At 37.7% G+C, this 18070-nt stretch overlaps 1 protein-coding gene and 1 long non-coding RNA gene across 2 annotated transcripts in view; both read left to right on the top strand.

Annotated features, from left to right (window-relative positions):
• The window catches only part of PABPC4L (poly(A) binding protein cytoplasmic 4 like), a 148104-nt gene extending 133297 nt beyond the window's left edge, over nucleotides 1-14807 (top strand). Inside the window, exon 3 of the transcript XR_008678935.2 lies at nucleotides 14670-14807. The gene's annotated coding sequence lies outside the window, so the exon portion shown is untranslated. The remainder of the gene's footprint in view (nucleotides 1-14669) is intronic.
• A 3065-nt stretch (nucleotides 14808-17872) lies between these two features.
• LOC134758362 (uncharacterized) overlaps nucleotides 17873-18070 on the top strand; it is a 267324-nt gene continuing 267126 nt past the window's right edge. Inside the window, exon 1 of the long non-coding RNA XR_010133506.1 lies at nucleotides 17873-18034. This is a non-coding gene — a long non-coding RNA (uncharacterized lncRNA). The remainder of the gene's footprint in view (nucleotides 18035-18070) is intronic.

Raw genomic sequence — 18070 nt, 5'->3', positions numbered from 1 at the left:
GTGGGGTGGTTGGTTTTCCCCCTTGGGCATTTGCCTAGATGCTGATGTTCTATGTAATTTAGTTAAAGATAAATATTTAATTGATTGCCGAAGCATGATCAGATTCCATGTGTCACATAATTGCAAACATGATGAAATCAACTTAAAAATTATGTGAAAATAGATTTTATATTAAAAACAACCTTCCAAGGGAATAAACAGATATGAGATTACTGGAAATAGAGAAAATTAATTGAATAATGAAGGGGAGGTTAGAACACAAAGGCCAGAGGTAGACAAAAAAGCATAAAGGATATGGGACTTATGATTGGTCCTTAGGAGAGACTTTCTACGTGGGAGGTGAAAATGTGCACACAACTGGGGACACTACTATGATTTCTGTTTTATTGCTAACCTACTTACTCCAAAAGGATATCTTGTTTAGCTCACCCACCCAATGATGTTAACCCACATAACAAGGTCAGTCATTCTATCTAAGCTTCTTTAATTTGCATAATGTAATTGCACTTTTTTTCCCCTCTTCTGCAACACTAATGCACTGAATGAATCAGTGGTTATTTTTATAGCAGCAAAGATCACAGATGCTTTTTTTAGGCTTTCATAAAATAATCTTACTACTGGGGAGAAAAAAGTAAAAGTAAGACTGTGTGCCCAGATTGCCTATATTTATGGCTGCACTGAATATATTAATATAAAGAAAGCAATGTTCAACAAATGGAGCAGAAAAAGAATACATAGCTGTACAGAAGTTTTCAAGATGGAACATTTCAAGAAAATTCAATCCATGTGTATTATAGAAAGCACAGACAAATGCGTGCACATATATACCCATAAACATACAATTTAAGCACGATAGAAGATGTAGAAAAGAATAATATGTCAAACCTTCCCAAGGAAGTTTGCTACCATGTGAAACTGCAAACATGTATGCAGTAAGCTATAATATGAACTATTCATGCTATAAAAATGTTCTATAGAGCAATAGTAGCACAGAAATATAATTATTTTATGAGATATATTGCTATGACAGGCAATCTCTTTAATTATCATGGACATAAATGCCATCTGGATGACGACATCATGCTTTCAAAATGCATACACATATACACACATTCACACATACACATATATGTATATAAAACTAGGTATACATGAAAGTCTATCTATCTATATGGATATGTCTATATATCCATAACAGTTGTCCCCTCAAAGCTCCAGACCCACATGCTCAGTTGCTTACCTGACAAATCTCGGATATCTCATGAGCATTTCAAATGTATCACGTCCAAAGCTGAGCCTTTGGTTTATTACTTGCCCGCAAGGATTCCCTCCATCAGTCTTATCTTCCTACAAAATGGTACCACTAGTTACTCATTTGCTCATGTCAAAACCTACATAATTTTGACTCCTTCCTTTTCCTGACTCCCCACATATAAGTCAGAGGCAAGCATTGTTGATTCTCTCACATGTATGTCCCTTTCTTCTGCACTGAAGATGTTCCCATCTTCACTGTTACTGCTGGCCCTACTTCGGCTTCACCTATCAATCCATTCTGCACTCTCCAAGGAATGTGATCAGAAAGAATAAATCAAATGCTGTCACTTTGAAGGCACCTCCCACACTTCCTACTTTAGTGTTAATAAAAATCTAAACTTTCTTATTTTAACCCAGCCTCTCTTCTAAACTCATCTGTTGCAACTCCAGTCATCAGAAACTTTCAGACCCTTTTTCCTTTTTAAGGCTTTTTGAAGTGTCATAATTCTGATTTCCACTTTTTAAATGGCTTTAAATTCCTATTTCAACTAAGTTATCTTCGACAAGAAGTCATTCTGAAAATTTTCCTGAAATTAGGTATCCAGGTAACTGTATTCAAAAAAAAAAAAAAAAAAGGTAGTGTGTGTTGTAGCTATAGCTCCTCATTCCTCACTTCTCTTTTTTTTTTTTCCAGTTCCTGTTATAAGAAATGATTGCCCTGTTCATTTGTTTATTTACTTTACTTGTTTCCTGGAAAATGTGTGCCTTGCTAACCAACTTATCTTTATCGTTGACCAATTTAATGATGTAAACAATCAATATATATTTTGGAATCAATGGATACATGCTTGCAGAGGCATGGTCCAGGAGTACCCACGAGGACAGCATGCTCCAGCAGATGCTATAGAACACATAAAATTTTACATGGTCAAGTAAGAATAAGAAGCAAGTAATTGATGTTTAAACGATAGATAAGAAAGAAAAAATATAATAATAAAAATTATGGAAAAAGAAAATTAAACTGGAATCTGACTACAGATTTTTAGAGTTTTATTTTTTGAAAGTAGGAAGTCATCTTATATTAAATCACATTAGAAAAATAACCAATGTCCGCTTGGAGGAATATGTTGGATAAAGCTAAAGGTCTTAACACAGTCTACTTCAGATGCTATTAGAATAGTTCAGATAATTCATGATACTCATTACTCAATAAGTAAGAACAGTAGATTGATTCAGCAGATATCACTCCAGTTGAAGCTTCTGAATGCATTATTAATTAATTATTTATTTACTCAATGAAGATATTGACTAAGACTTTTTTATCTTAAGAACTGCTAGAAATCTAGGTAGGTTCAAGAGATGGATGAAACATTCAAACCTTGGCCTCTCAGCTCTTTGATCTCCTTAATCACAATATGTTCTCCTTTTCTAAACATTTACCATCAACCCTCACATTCACAATCTCTAAATTAAAATCACCTTAAAGTGCTCCTACACTGACATCAGACACTTTCAAATCCTTTGGACTATCTACTCAAAACCCTGAACTTCTCCTGTCTTTGAAATCTTGGAAATATCCAGTCATTAGACACTTTTTGTCTTTAATTCAATTATAAGAAATGCTTAAACAAATTCCCACATTAGGTTTAATATAACTTAAACACAATCATTTTTCTCCCTCCCCAAGGAGATTAACTGACCATGATTATTTTCAATTGTCTTAAAATACAGCTGATATAGCTTGGTTGTGTCCCCACCCAAATCTCATCTTGAATTGTAGTTCCCCTAATCCCCATGTAGTGTGGGAGGGACCCAGTGGGAGGTAATTGAATCATGGGGCCAGTTACCCTCATGATGTTCTCATGATAGTGAGTGAGTTCTCACAAGATCTGGTAGTTTTATGAGGGAGTTTTCCACTTTTTGCTTGGCACCTCTCTCTCCTGCCACCATGTGAAGAAGGACTTGTTTCCTTCCCTTTCTACCATGATTGTAAGTTTTCTGGGGCCTCACAAGCCCTGCAGAACTGTGAATCTCTTTCCTTTATAGATTACCCAGTGTTGGGTATTTCTCCATAGCAGCATGAGAATAAACTAATACAGTAAATTGGTACTAGGAGCAGTGGAGCTGTAAAGATACCAGAAAATGTGGAAGCAACTTTGGAACCGGGTAACAGGCAGAGGTTAGGACAGTTTTGGGGGCTCAAAATAAGATAGGAAAATGTGGGAAAGTTTGAAACTTCCTAGAGACTTGGAGGGCTCAGAAGACAGGAAGATGTGGGAATGTTTGGAACCTCCTAGAGATTTGTTGAATGGCTTTGACCAAAATGCCAACAGTGATATGGACGATGAAGTCCATGCTGAGGTGGTCTCAGATGGAGATGTGGAACTTGTTAGGAACTAGAGTAAAGATCACCCTTGGTATGCAAAGAGACTATTGGCGTATTGCCCCTGCCCTAGAGATCTGTGGAACTTTGAAATTGAGAGAGACAATTTAGGGTATCCAGCAGAAGAAATTTCTAAGTGGCAAAGCATTCAAGAGGAAGCAGAGCATAAAAGTTCAAAAAATGTGCAGCCTGACAATGCAATAGAAAACAAAACCCTATTTTCTGGAAAGAAATTCAAGCGGGCTGCAGAAATTTGCATAAGTAATGAGGAGTCAATTGTTAATCACCAAGACAACAGAGAAAATGTCTCCAGGGCATGTCAGAGAACTTCTCAGCAGACCCTCCATCAGGGCTGGAGGCCTGGGAGGGATAAATGCTTTTGTGGACTACACCCAGGGCTCCCCTGCTCTGTGCAGCCTCAGGACATGGTGCCCTGCATCCCAGCTATTAATACCTCAGCTTCAGCCATGGCTAAAATGGCCCAATGTACAGCTCAGGTTACTGCTTCAGATGGTGCAAGCTTCATGTGTTGGCAGCCTACATGTTGTGTTAGACCTGTGGGCTCACAGAAGTGAAGAATTTAGATTTGGGAACCTCTGTCTAGATTTCAGAGATATATGGAAATGCCTGGATGTGCAGGCAGAAGTCTGCTGCAGGAGCAGAGCCCTCATGGAGAACCTCTGCTAAGGCAGTGTGGAAGGGAAATGTGGGTTGGAGCCCCCATACAGAGTTCCCACTGGGGCACTGCCTAGTGGAGCTGTGAGAAAAAAGCCACCGTCCTCCAGCTCCCAGAATTTTAAATCCACTGACAGCTTGCGCTGTGCACGTGGAAAAGCCTCAGACACAACACCAGCCCATGAAAGCAACCAGCAGGGGACCTATACCCTGCAGAGCCACAGAGGCAGAGCTGCCCAAGGCCATGGAGCCTACTTCCATCAGCGTGACCTGGATGTGAGACATGGAGTCAAAGGAGATCATTTTGGAACTTTAAGATTTAATGGGTGACCTATTAGATTTTTGACTTGCATGGGGCCTATAGCCCCTTTATTTTGGCCAAGTTTTCCCATTTGGAACAGGTGTATTTACCCAATGCCTGTACTCCCATGTATCTAGGAAGTAACTAACTTGCTTTTGATTTTACAGCCTCATAGGTGGAAGGAACTTGCCTTGTCTTATATAGGACTTTGGACTTGGACTTTTAAGTTAATGCTAAAATGAGTTAAGACTTTGGGGGAATGTTGGAAGTACCAGATTGTGTTTTAAAATGTGAAGACATGAGATTTGGGAGGGGCCAGGGTGGAATGATATGGTTTGGCTGTGTCCCCACCGAAATCTCATCTTGAATTGTAGTTCTCATAATCCTCATGTGTCATGGGAGGGACCCACTGGGAGGTAATTGAATCATGGGGGCAGTTACCCTCATGCTGTTCTTGTGATAGCGAGTGAGTTCTCATGAAATCTGATGGTTTATAAGAGCCCATTTCCCCCTTGTGCTCATCAGCTACCTCTTCTGCTACCATGTGAAAAAGGATGTGTTTGCTTCCCCTTTCACTGTGATAGTAAGTCTCCTGAGGCCTCCCCAGCCATGTGGAACTATGAGTTAATTAAGCCTCTTTCCTTTATAAATTACCCAGTCTTGGGTATTTTTTCATACCCAAGTCCAGTGTAAGAATGGACTAATACAAAGGCTAACCAAGATATATGGGTGTCTTTGCTGAGAAAATCTATGAGAACCATATACATTCTTTAAACCTCTGTTCCTAAACTCTTGCTTTTAGAAATGTCACTTCCCTACTTGCAGGTTGTTATAAAGTGTAGAAAAAACACACCTACAATTCTAAAGAAGTAAAACAAAATTAAAATTGACAAGGTATCCCTATGGAGTCACATTTTATGCCCTAAAGGAACTTATAAAATGGTGTGAACACTTAGTCTACTGCTAGTTCTAGGTTTAACAGCTTGCACAGGGCTAACTGAAAGGCTCAGAAAGAGGGCTGTCATGTGACTCATTGTTGACAGACTCACATCAACTCTGGGGCCAGGAAACATTCATTCATAAATTGAGAGAATCACATCTTTATGGAGAGAACTGGAACTAAAAGGGATAACACTGTGGTATTATGGGACAATGCATTTGATAGGGAGAAAAAGGAAGCTGAAGGCATTTTGTGATTTATGTCATTGGTTGTTTTATACTCATTTCAGGCAAAAAGAAATCACATTTTTTTTTTTTCAGAGAGAAATGACATCCTAATTTTGCAGGCCCTAGAACAATGTTCTATTGAATTATACTTATATTAATTTGTCCATGATGTCATGTATTCTTTTGTCAGTATGCTAAATTCTCACACCTATTTGTCGATTCAACATTCTTATCTATACAACTAAAACCTAAAGTCTAAAGGAATCCCTCTTTCCACTTTTTCTATACTCCTGTCTGGATTGCTGAGGATTACTAAAGACAAACAGGCAACTATAAAGTTATCTTCATTATTCTTAACAGGGATCATTAAATGCTTAGAATTTCTACAAGATTTTTCTAAATTGTTTCACTTCCTGGTTCTCTAAACTGAGTATTTTAAATTATTTACTGTATTAAAATATCTAACCCAATCACCTTGCCCATATTTTTTTGTGCATTCCTGTGTTTCTTAATTTACAGAGAAAACAACAGTCTCCTTTTTCAGACTACCTCAGCCTCATGCCTAAAGTCACTCCCCACTATTTCATTTAAATTATCTTCAATATTGTTATAACAGTTTGCCTCAAAAGGCATAGGGTGGTGTGAGAGGTACAATGGTCACTCATAGAAATCTATTAGTAGAGGAATGAAAACACCAAAGAATTTTAATAACTGTTGTGTTTGGATATTGATCAAAGTTCTCAATCGGTTCTAGGGCCAATTAGCATAACTTGTCAAAAGAAGTGTTTCAGTGATTCAAGATGTCTGATAAGATGCAGCTAGAAGGAACATCTACCACCAAGAGACTGGTACATAAGGAAGACTGGCACACTCAGAGTGGCACTGAGAGTGGACAGAGGGAGGACACAGATAATGGGCGGAATGAGGAGGAAGCTGGGGACCCTGCATGGCACTACTGCACACAGGGACTTTCCTGACTCCCACTGACTCCTCAGGAAGCCATGAGTTGAACAGGAGTTGAGCAACATGCTCTCGCCATGGACCTCCAGAATCCTGGCAGCAGGAGACCTCATGACCTCCACAAACACTTCAGCTATCAGGGAGAACTGCTTAGAGAGGTGGCAGGAACAGTACTCCAGCCTGTCTGAAGCCCTCAGGGTTTGGTATGGGAACATCTGCAGTGGAGCATGCCCAGTAATGCCCATTTCCCAAGGCTCGCCGTGCTCCTCTAGGAGACTTTAGCCATATGGAGAATGTCGGACCTGGAGAGAGCAGAGTAGTCTTGCCCATGAGACAAGGCCAGTCTCATCTGTGTTCTGTCTTTTCTGCTGGCCTCCCCTGGGGCACAAGTCTGGCCACCTTGTTGCAGTGAAGCTGCAGCTGCCCAACTGGGGTGCTACCCTGGGGCCCTCATGGTAGCTCTTTTGCCAGCAGACTGCACCTGACCATGGGAGAGCTCTAAGTGACCTCCACCAACGTGTACCAGTTCACCTGCACCTTTTGCTGGCCCACAGTGACCCACAGCCACACCCCCACTGCTTTGCCAGTGTCTGGGTGGGCAGACCACACCTCCCCTCCTCCAGCGGCATTTGAGTGCATGCACACCCACTGGGACACTGCAGCTGGCATGAGTGTACCCCACCCTCCACCCCACTATGCCACCATTGCTGTTGCAGTGACAACCCCATGCCCCGCTGTGCCATCACCACAACTGCCTTAATCTGACACAAGGAGGCCAGCAGCCTTGCACAGGCCAGTTCACCACCCCTGCTGCTGGTATGAAGGCCTGCAGAAATGTGTCAGCCCAGCCCCCACTGCTACTTCACCACAGCCGATGCACATGCACCCCACCACACTGCCGCTGCTGCTGGCACATGTGAACAAGCTTGAATCCTGCTGCCACTGTCTTAAAGAACCACTCTGGCTGGCACCACTCATCAGAGTGCTGTGGTCAGTGGTACAGGAGCACCTAGGCCCCACCAATGCAGAACGTTCCTAAGCTCCCAAGGGTCCAGAAAACAAAGCTGGGGACCAACATGAAACCACACAGCACACATTCCTGGAGGGCTGAGCTGAGCCTTGGCCCCCTAAAAATGTCTGGAAATGTAGCATAAATCCATCTTATGCAAAAATCAAACCCCCAAAGGCATCAAAGAAAATAAAAGCCAAAAAAAAAAAAACAAAAACCCTCCAAAGGACAGCAACTTCAAGGACCAAAGGAACATCAGCCCACACAGATGAGAAAAAACTAATGCTAGAACTCTGGCCACTCAAAAACCAGAATGTCTTATTCCCTCCATATAACTGAACTATTTCCCCAGCAATGGCTCACATCCAGGCTGAAATGGCTGAAATGACAGAAATAGAACTCAGAATATGGACAGAAATAAAGATTATTGATATTCAGGAGAAAGTCAAATCCCAACGCAAGGATTTTAAGTAATGTAATAAAATAATACAGGATACAAAAGATGAAATGGTCATTTTAAGAAAGAACCAAACTGATTTGATAGAGCTGAAAAACTCACTTCAAAAATTTCAGAATACTATCACAAGTATTAACAGCAGAATTGACCAAGCTGAGGAAAGAATCTCAGAGCTTAAAGACCAGTTCTTCAAAATAACTGAGTCAGAAAAAATAAAGAAAAATGATGAAATAAGAACAAATAAAGACTCTCCAAAAATATGGGATTATGTAAAGAGACAAAATATGTGTGTCATTGATGTCCCTGAAAGAGAGGGAGAGAAAGCAAGCAACTTAAAAAATATTTCAGGATATTGTCCATGAAAATTTCCCCAGCCTTGCTAAAGAGATCAACATTCAAGTTCAAAAAATGCAGAGAACCCCTCTGAGATACTGTACAAGATGATCATACCTAAAGCACACAGTCATCATATTCTCCAACACCAAAATGAAAGAAAAAGTGTTAAAATAAGCTAGAGAGAAGGAGCATGTTACCTATAGAGGGAAACTTAACAGGCTAACAGCAGACCTTTCAGCAAAAACCCTACAAGCCAAAAGAGATTGGGAACATACATTCTTAAAGAAAAGAAATTCCAACCAAGAATTTAATATACAGCCAAATGAAGCTTCGTAAGCGAAGGAGAAATAGGATCCTAGTCCAGATAAGCAAATGCTAAGGGAACTTGTTACCCTAAGACCTATCATGGCTGGGTGCAGTGGCTCACACCTGTAATCCCAGCACTTTGGGAGTCCCAGGTGGTTGGATCACCTGAGGTCAGGAGTTCGAGACCAGCCTGGCCAAAATAGTGAAACCTCGTCTCTATTAAAAATACAAAAAGGTAGCCAGGAGTGGTGGTGCATCCCTGTAGTCCCAGCTACTTGGGATGCTGAGGCAGGAGAATCACTTGAACCCAGGAGGTGGAGGTTGCAGTGAAACGAGACTGTACCACTGCACTCCAGCCTGGGCAACAGAGCGAGACCCTGTCAAAAAAAAAAGATGTATCTTAAAAGAGGTACTGAAGGGAGTGCTAAATATAGAAATATGGAAAGGAAAAACACATAATAGCCACCACAAAAACATACTGAGGTACATAGATCACTGACACTGTAAAGCAGCCTCACAGTCTGCATAACAACCAGCTAACAACATGATGACATCATCAATTTCATACATACCAATATTAATCTTGAATGTAAACAGGCTAAATACACCAATGAAAAGGCACAGAGTGGAAATCTGAATAAAGAAGCAACATCCAATAGCAGACTGTCTTCAAGAGACCTGTTTCCCATGCAACGACACCAACAGGCTCAAAGTAAAGGGAAGGAGAAAAGTCTCCCAACCAAATGGAGAAAAGAAAAAGCGGGAATTGCTATTTTAATTTCAGACAAAACATACTTTAATCCAACGAAGATTAAAAGAGACAAAGAAGGATATTACATAATGGTAAAGGTCTAATTCAACAAAAAGACCTAACTATGTTAATATATATGCACCCAGCATATAGGAGCACTGAGATTTGTAAAGCAAGTTCTTAGAGACCTACAAAGAGACTTTAGATTCCCACACAATAATAGTGAGAGACTTCAGCACTCCACTAACGTTATTAGAAAGATCATCAAAACAGAAAACTAACAAACATATTCACGACCTGATCTCAACACTTGACCAAATGGACCTAACAAATATCTAAAGAGCACTCCAACCCAAACCAACAAAATATACATTTTTTATTATCCGCACATGACACTTTCTCTAAAAGCAACCATATAGTCAACCATAAAATAATTCTCAGCAAATTCAAACAACCCAAACTCATAAAAACTACACTCTCAGACCACAATGCAATAAAAAATTAAAATCAATACTAAGAAAATCACTCAAAACCAAACAATTACATGGAAATTAAACAAATTGCTCTTGAATGACTTTTGGACAAACAATAAAATTAAGGCAGAAATAAAATATTCTTTGAAACTAATGAGAGCTAAGATATAACATATCAGAATCTCTGGGACATTACTAAGGTGGTTAAGAGGGAAATTTGTAGCACTTAATGCACACATCAAAAAGTCAGAAAGACCTCAAATTAACCACCTAAAATCACACCTGAAGAAACTAGAGAAACAAGAGCAAAACAACCCCAAAGCTAGCAGAAAACGAGAAATAACCAAAATCAGAGCTGAACCGAAGGAAATTAAGTTGTGGAAAACCATATAAAAATGAATGAGTCCAGGAGTTGGTTTATTGAAAGAATACATAAGAAAGGTAGACCATTAGCTAGTCTAATAAAGAAAAAAGAAAGAAGATCCAAATAAACACAATCAAAAATGAATAAAAGGATGTTACCACTGACCCAACAGAAATACAAAAAACCCTGAGACAATTATGAACATCTCTATGTGCATAAGCTAGAAAACCTAGAAGAAATGGATAAACTATTGGAGACTTACCACCTCCAACAATTACACAAGGGATACATTGAATTCCTGAACAGACTAACTACAGTTCCAAAATTGAATAAGTAGTGAAAAACCTACCAACCGGCAAAAGTTCAGGACCAAATTCACAGCTACTTTTTACTAGATGCATAAAGAAGGGCTTGTAACATTCCTACTCAAACTATTCCAAAAAAATTAAGGAGGAGAGATTTCTCTATAATTCATAATATGAGGCCATATTTGATACCAAAACCTGGCAGAAACAACAAAAAGAAGAATTCAAGGCAATATTATTGGTAAAAATAGATGCAAATATCCTCAACAAAATACTAGCAAACCAAATCCAGCAGCACATAAAACAGCTAATCCACCATGATTAACTGGGCTTTATTTCTGGGATGCAAGTTTGGTTTAACATATGCAAATCAATAAATTTAATTCATTACATAAACAGAGCTAAAACAAAAAGCTAATGATCATCTCAATAGATGCAAAAAAGGCTTTTAGTAAAATTCGACCTCTCTTCATGTTAAAAGCCTTCAAAAAAACAGGCAATGAAGGAACATACCTCAAAATAATATGAGCCATCTATGACAAATCAACAGCCAACATCATACTGTACGGGCAAAAGCTGGAAGCATTCCCCTTTAAAACTGGAACAAGGCAATGATGCTCTTCTCACCACTCCTATTCAACATATAACTGGAAGTCCTAGCCAGAGAAATCAGGAAAGAAAAAGAAATAAAAGGCATCCAAATAGGGAGAGAGGAAGTCAAACTATTCTGCTTCCAGACAGTATGATTCTATACCTGGAACACCGAATAGTCTGCCCAAAAGCTCTTAGGTCTTTATAAACAACTTCAGCAACATTTCAGGATGCAAAATCAATCTAAAAAAATCAGTAGCATTTCTTTATACAAGCAACATCCAAATTGAGAGCTGAATTGAATGAAATGCCTTCCACGATAGCCACAAAAAGAAAAATATCTAGGAATAGAGCTAACCAGTGAGGTGAAATATGTCTACAATGAGAATTACAAAACACTGATAAAAGAAATCATAGATGACATGAACAAAACTCTCAAAGCTATTTAGAGATTCAATACTTTCCCATCAATTTACCATGGCATTCTTCACAGAATTAAAAACAACTATTTCGTAATTCATACAAAATGAAAAAAGAGGCCTAATACCAAAGGCAAGCCTAGCAAAAAGAACAAAGCTGAAAGCATCACACTACACAACTTCAAACTATACTGCAAGTTGAACAAAATAGCATGGTTCTGGCACAAAAACAGACACATAGACCAATGGAACACAGTAGACATCCCGGAAGTAATGCTGCACACTTATAATCATCTGATATTCAACAAGATAGACAAAAACATTGAAAAAGACTCCCTGTTCAATAATTGGTGCTGGGATAACTGGCTTGCCAGGTGCAAAAGATTAAAACCGGATCCCTTCCTTACACCATATACAAAAATCTGCCAAAGATGGACTAAAGACTTAAATGTAAAACCTGAAAATCTAAAAACCCTGGAAGATATCCTAGGAAATACTATTCTGGTCATAGAATGTGACAAAGATTTCATGATAAAAATGACAAAAACAACTGCGAAAAAAATAAAAAAAGTCATAAATGGGAATCATTAAACTAAAGAGCTTCTGCACAGCAAAAGGAACTCTAAACAGAGTAAACAGACTACCTCCAGAATGGAAAAAAGTATTTGCAGACAATGTAAATATAAATTTGTTTAATTTACTTATTGATTTTGGATACTAGACAAAGGTCTACAAGTAACTTAAACAAATTTATAAGCAAAAACAAACAACCTCATGAAAAAGCAGGCAAAGGACATGAACAGAAACTTTTCAAAAGAAGACATACGTACAGCCAACAAGCATATAAAAAATGCTCAACATCACTAATCATTAGATAAATACAAATCAAAATCACAATGAGATATCATCTCACACCCATCAAAATGGTTATTACTAAAAATTCACAAATTAATAGATGTTGGGGAGGTTGTAGAGAAAAAGGAAAGCTTATACACTGCTGGTGGGAATGTAAATAAGTTCAGTCATTGTGGAAAGCAGTGTGGCAATTTCTCAAAGAACTTAAAACAGAATTACCATTTGAGCCAGCAATCCCACATTGGGTCTATACCCAAAGGAATATAAATTGTTCTGTCACAAAGACACATGAACACTCATGTTCATCACTGCACTATTCACAATAGCAAAAACATGGATTCAATCTAAATGCTCATCAACAGTAGATTGAATAAAGAAATTGTGGTGCATATAGACCATGGGATAATACACAGCCATAAAAAAACAAAATCATATCGTTTTCCACCAACATGGATGCAACTGGAGGCCAGTATCCTAAGAGAGCTAACAAGAACAGTTAATCAAATACCTCATGTTCACTCTTATAAATGGGAGCTAAACATTGAGTACATATGGACACAAAGAAGGAAGCAACAGACACTGGGCCTACTAGAGGGTGGAGGGTATGAGAAGTGTGAGAAATGAAAAGCTACCTATTGCATTTTATGCTTCTTACCTGGGTGACAAAATAATCTGTACACCAAACTCCTGTGACATGCACTTTACCTATATAACAAACCTCTATGTGTATGCTGAACCTAAATAAAAGTTAGAATAATAAACCAAACCAAAAAAGAGCAAGTGTTTCTATATGGTCATGAATGATATCTCATTTCGAGAGAGGTGAGAGAGGCAGACTTTATAAAGAGGAGATCACATTTAAATTATTTGTATTATTCTCCCAAAAGCACATCTAACCCATTACACCGGTTACTCTACTATTTATCAATTAATATCAACCAAGTGGTCCCCATCTAAGTTTCTTGCTTTGCCTCTATTATAATATGTGAATATGTCTAATTACATTTTAAAAATCAAGATTTTAATAATAAGGTGTCCTGAGACTCTTTGTAAACCCAAATCCCAAATTTCATAAATCCTACTTGGGAATTTGATTAACTTAATTTCTTTTTTGGCATTCATCTGGTTTCCCCTTAAGTTTTTAACTGGAAACAAGGGCAACTTCTAATTTGGACAAGCCAATACTCATAGGATTTAGATATTATCCCTCCCCAAATTTGTATTACACATTATAAATATTTATAAAATACCTAATTATCATGGAGAATAAGTTCTGCATGTTCATTATTTTCTTTATGCATGTGTTTGGTTTTAGAATAAGATAAAAAGCTAGAAAATTGATGATTCAAATCAATAATTGCCACCATAAATGTTTTAGGAATAATTTTCAAGAGTGTTCTTGGATATATGATTATAATATCTGATTAATTTTCTCAGCATTGAGACCATATTACACGTTTGTTCATAAGCAAAGTGAAGTATAAGGAAAAGATTGTCAGAGAAACTTTTATTTCATATCTAACAGAAGAACAATAAATAACTTATTTATTAGTAGGAAAGATAAGCACCCATTTACTTTTTTTATTGGTCTGGTTATAGTATTTATATTTACTGCCTAGAATGACAAGATTTCATATTCATTTTATATATTAAACAAAATTATGTTTTAATACAAGTATTTAAAATTAGCATACAGTTTCCTTTTTAAAAATAGTATGAAGAACACTTTTACTATGATTTGTAACTTTGACATTGTTGAGATCTCCTCTGTGACACAGTGTACAGTCAATATTGGCAAGTGTTTATATTATTGTGGGTATATATTTCAAATCTTGTTACTTTAATTGTCTTTATACTATTTTTTATCAAATACATATTAATTTAGGTTACCCATGTATTTACCTTTCCCATTGCCCCTCAGCATATGGTGCCCTGGCTTGCCCTATCTTGCTGTGCCTTTTATGTTGACAGCACTGTATTATGAAATTATAAAGAGAACTGAGAGTTCAAGAGGATATGAGATTCAAGAGAAAGCTATTAATAATGAATATTTTCCTTGCCAGGCTCTGGAATCTAAATTTTGTCCCCTCAAACCAACACGTCTATTAGAAGCTCAACTTAGCTTCTTGGCATTTCTCACACAGCTTTTCTTTCAATATGGGAACAGATAAATGCCTCTAGTTGAACAGTCACCCTAAAAGGTAAGCTCACCTTTTGAGAGTTTTCTTCTTTCCTGGACCTTGGTCTGACAATTCTTCACAGCCTCAGTTGCTCGCTAAAGCCTTCAAACGATCTTCAAGAAAATACATTAAAATATTTTGTCTGGCTTGTCTAGTTGTTCAATGAGAGAAGACTGGTTGAAACCACATACTCCACTACAGCCAGAAGTAGAAACCTGACAAATAATTTTTAAACATGAAGCATTAACACTGTGGTGAAATGCATTTCCCCTCCCTTTTTCTCCAAATAGGTTACATATAGTTCATGAGTAAATATTAGTTTTGGTAGAATGATCCAGGCTTTTCCATGAATTTTTATTCCTACCTTTTGTTTTTATTAATGAAAGTTTTAAGAACTAGTTTTCACATGTAAAGATAGGTAGTACTGGTCAAATTTTTTGTACAGTAATATCACTGAATTATTTTTATAACAGCTTTATAGTCAAAATAGCATAGTAAAATATCATAAAATTGATTTCATCATCTACCATTTGTAAGCCTAAGTTTTAATTAATTTTGTGGAAATCTATAAATTGGATTCTCTTGAATTGTAATGGGATATGTTTCTCTGTCACTTTCTTACTGGTAACATCAATTTGTTTAATCACCTATTTATTTGATGCCTTGAAGATTTTTTTTTACATGCTAGCACAATGCTCCATATTAACACTTTGAGATGAATAAGTGACTTGCCTTTCTTTTGTAAAGGCAAAAGAAGGATTGTGCAGGGGAAATGGGAAAGTAAAACCAATTTTGCAACCTTTTGGCAGGTCAATTTAGAAAAGAGTAAATGCAATAACAGGATCAGGAAATGAATACCTGCCAAAAATATACTGACCTGTGAGTCTCGTGAAAAATCATCATACACTCCCTTGAGTAATGACTACCTGAAGAAAGCTGATATACCTCCAAACCTCAGAAATTCTCAGCTCCAATACAGGTTAGTAATTTTTTTCCTCAATATATAAAATAAATAGTGCTGGGTAGGCTTAAAACCCTTTGACACAGGGAGAGTTCCTATGTTTTTTTTTTCTTTTTCATACATTTCCTATCTTAACCACCCAACTAATAAAGATAATCATATGATATTCCATTAGATTTAAGATTAGTATCATATTGTTTTCTGGCTTGCATTTACAAATTGTATGTTTATTGTATTTTCCTTGATGCATAACTGTCATCCTGTGAGGGTTGGTATTCAATATAATTAAAAATTGCTTTAAAATCTTTAATAATATTTTCTGTCATTTTCTTGATACCTTTTTCCTTCTTTCTTTCTTTCCTTCTTTCTTCTTCTTCTTTTCTTTTTTTCTCTTATGTGTCTTAAAGCTTCTGTAATTAACAATAACTATTAAGACATGAGCATTTATGCTTCACTTCTTGTTTTAGATCCTATTAAATAAATTCAATTTTTGTCTTTTTCTTGAATCCCCTCCTCTTTTGAAGTATACAGAGGGGATTAATGTTTAATATCTCCAAGCTCTCTCTCTCTCTCTGTGTATGTTTGTGTTTGTGTGTATGTGTATTATATTAAAGACTGGTGTCATTCTACTTCTTGATTGTTCTTACAGGACATTTCCCCTCTTTCTTCTTCTCAGACTTTCCTTCTTTACATCTCTGTCTTTTAAGATTTAAAACTTTCTTCTCTTCTGCAAGCTTTTAGGATCTTCTCTTTATTCCTGGATTTTAATTTCAGAGTGCGTATGATATATCTTGAAGTGACCCTGTTGGCATTCATTGATCTTTAATTTGGTGGGTCACTTCATATAAGAGTGTATCTTTGAGCCCTGGGAAATTTTTTGAATTATTTATTTGATTATGTATTTTTTCTGTTTTTACAGTTTTTTTTAAGCACTCATGCTCTAATTGGAATTCCTTTAATTTTTAATTTTTGTGGGTACCTAGCAGGGGTATATATTGATGTGTTACATGAGCTATTTTGATATGGGCATAAAATGCATAATAATCACATCAGGCTAAATGAGGTATTCATCACCTCAAGCATCTATCCTTTGTGTTACAGACAATCCAATTATACTCTTTTAGTTATTTTTAAATGCACAATTGAATTATTTTTTTACTATAGTCACCCTATTTTGCTGGAAAATACTAGGTCTTATTCATTCTTTCAAGGTATTTTTTGTACCCATTAACCATCTGACATCCTCCCTCACTCCCATACTATCCTTCCCAGCCTCTGGTAACCATCCTTCTCACTCTCTGTCTTCATGAGTTCAATTGTTTTAATATTTAGCTCTCACAAGTAAGTGAAAACATGCAGTTTGTCTTTCTATGCTTGGCTTATTTCCGTTAACATAATGACCTCCAGTTCCATCCATGTTGTTGCAGATGACAGGATCTCATTCTTCTTACGTCTGAACAATACTCCGTGTGTATATGTACCACATACCTAGATATTGCTGATGGTTATTTAGGGTGCACAGCTCTTTAGTCACCAGGTGATGGGTCCTGCCAGGGCTGAGTCCTTCCCTTCAAGACAGCAAGTTCCCTTCTGGTGCAGGGTATGCCTAGAAATGTTATCTTGGATCTAGGGCATGGAATGGGTGACCTCACAACTCTGACTGGTGTCCTATCTTACTGTGACTGAGCTGGTATTCAAGATTCAAGACAAAGGTCCTCTTTACTCTTCCTTTTCCTCTCCTCAAGCAGAAGGATGGGTTCTGATCTGGAGCTGTAAGCTGTGCTGCCTAGGTTTCAGGGAGTGTTGGCACAAGTGCTCCCTTAGTTGCCCTGGCTGGTGTCTCATTAGGTCATGTGTCCCCAAGTCCACTGACTATAAGCCCAGCTCAGCACTAGGACTTGCCTACAAGTTTCAGTCCTTATTGCCTAGACAGCCTTTCTAGTTTATGTAGTACCCCAGAGCACTTTAGCCAATGGTGGCAAGGCTTACCAGAACTCAAATTCTGACTGCTGGAAAGAGCCATTCCCCTCTGGTGAGAGCTGGTCTAAATGCTATCTCCATGGGTGGGATTCAGTTGAGTTCAGGGATGTTTTGCTTTCCATTGAGACACGGGAGCATGAGTTTAATGCAATGTCTCGCAATCACTGTGCTCTCCCTCTTCCAAGCATACAGATTCTCTCTCTGCACCAGGCTACTGGAGTATGTGGGAGGGAGTGGCATCAGCGATGCAAGACTGTTTTTCCTGTGCTTTTCAGTGCTTCTTTTAGAGATACGAAGTTAAAACCAGGTACTGTGAATGCTCACTTAATTTTTGGTTCTTATG

Source organism: Gorilla gorilla, chromosome 3 (genome assembly GCF_029281585.2).
Source record: "Gorilla gorilla gorilla isolate KB3781 chromosome 3, NHGRI_mGorGor1-v2.1_pri, whole genome shotgun sequence".
Lineage (NCBI taxonomy): Eukaryota > Metazoa > Chordata > Mammalia > Primates > Hominidae > Gorilla > Gorilla gorilla.
Note: the sequence above shows the minus strand (reverse complement) of the source record. Positions and strands in the feature narration are given on the sequence as shown.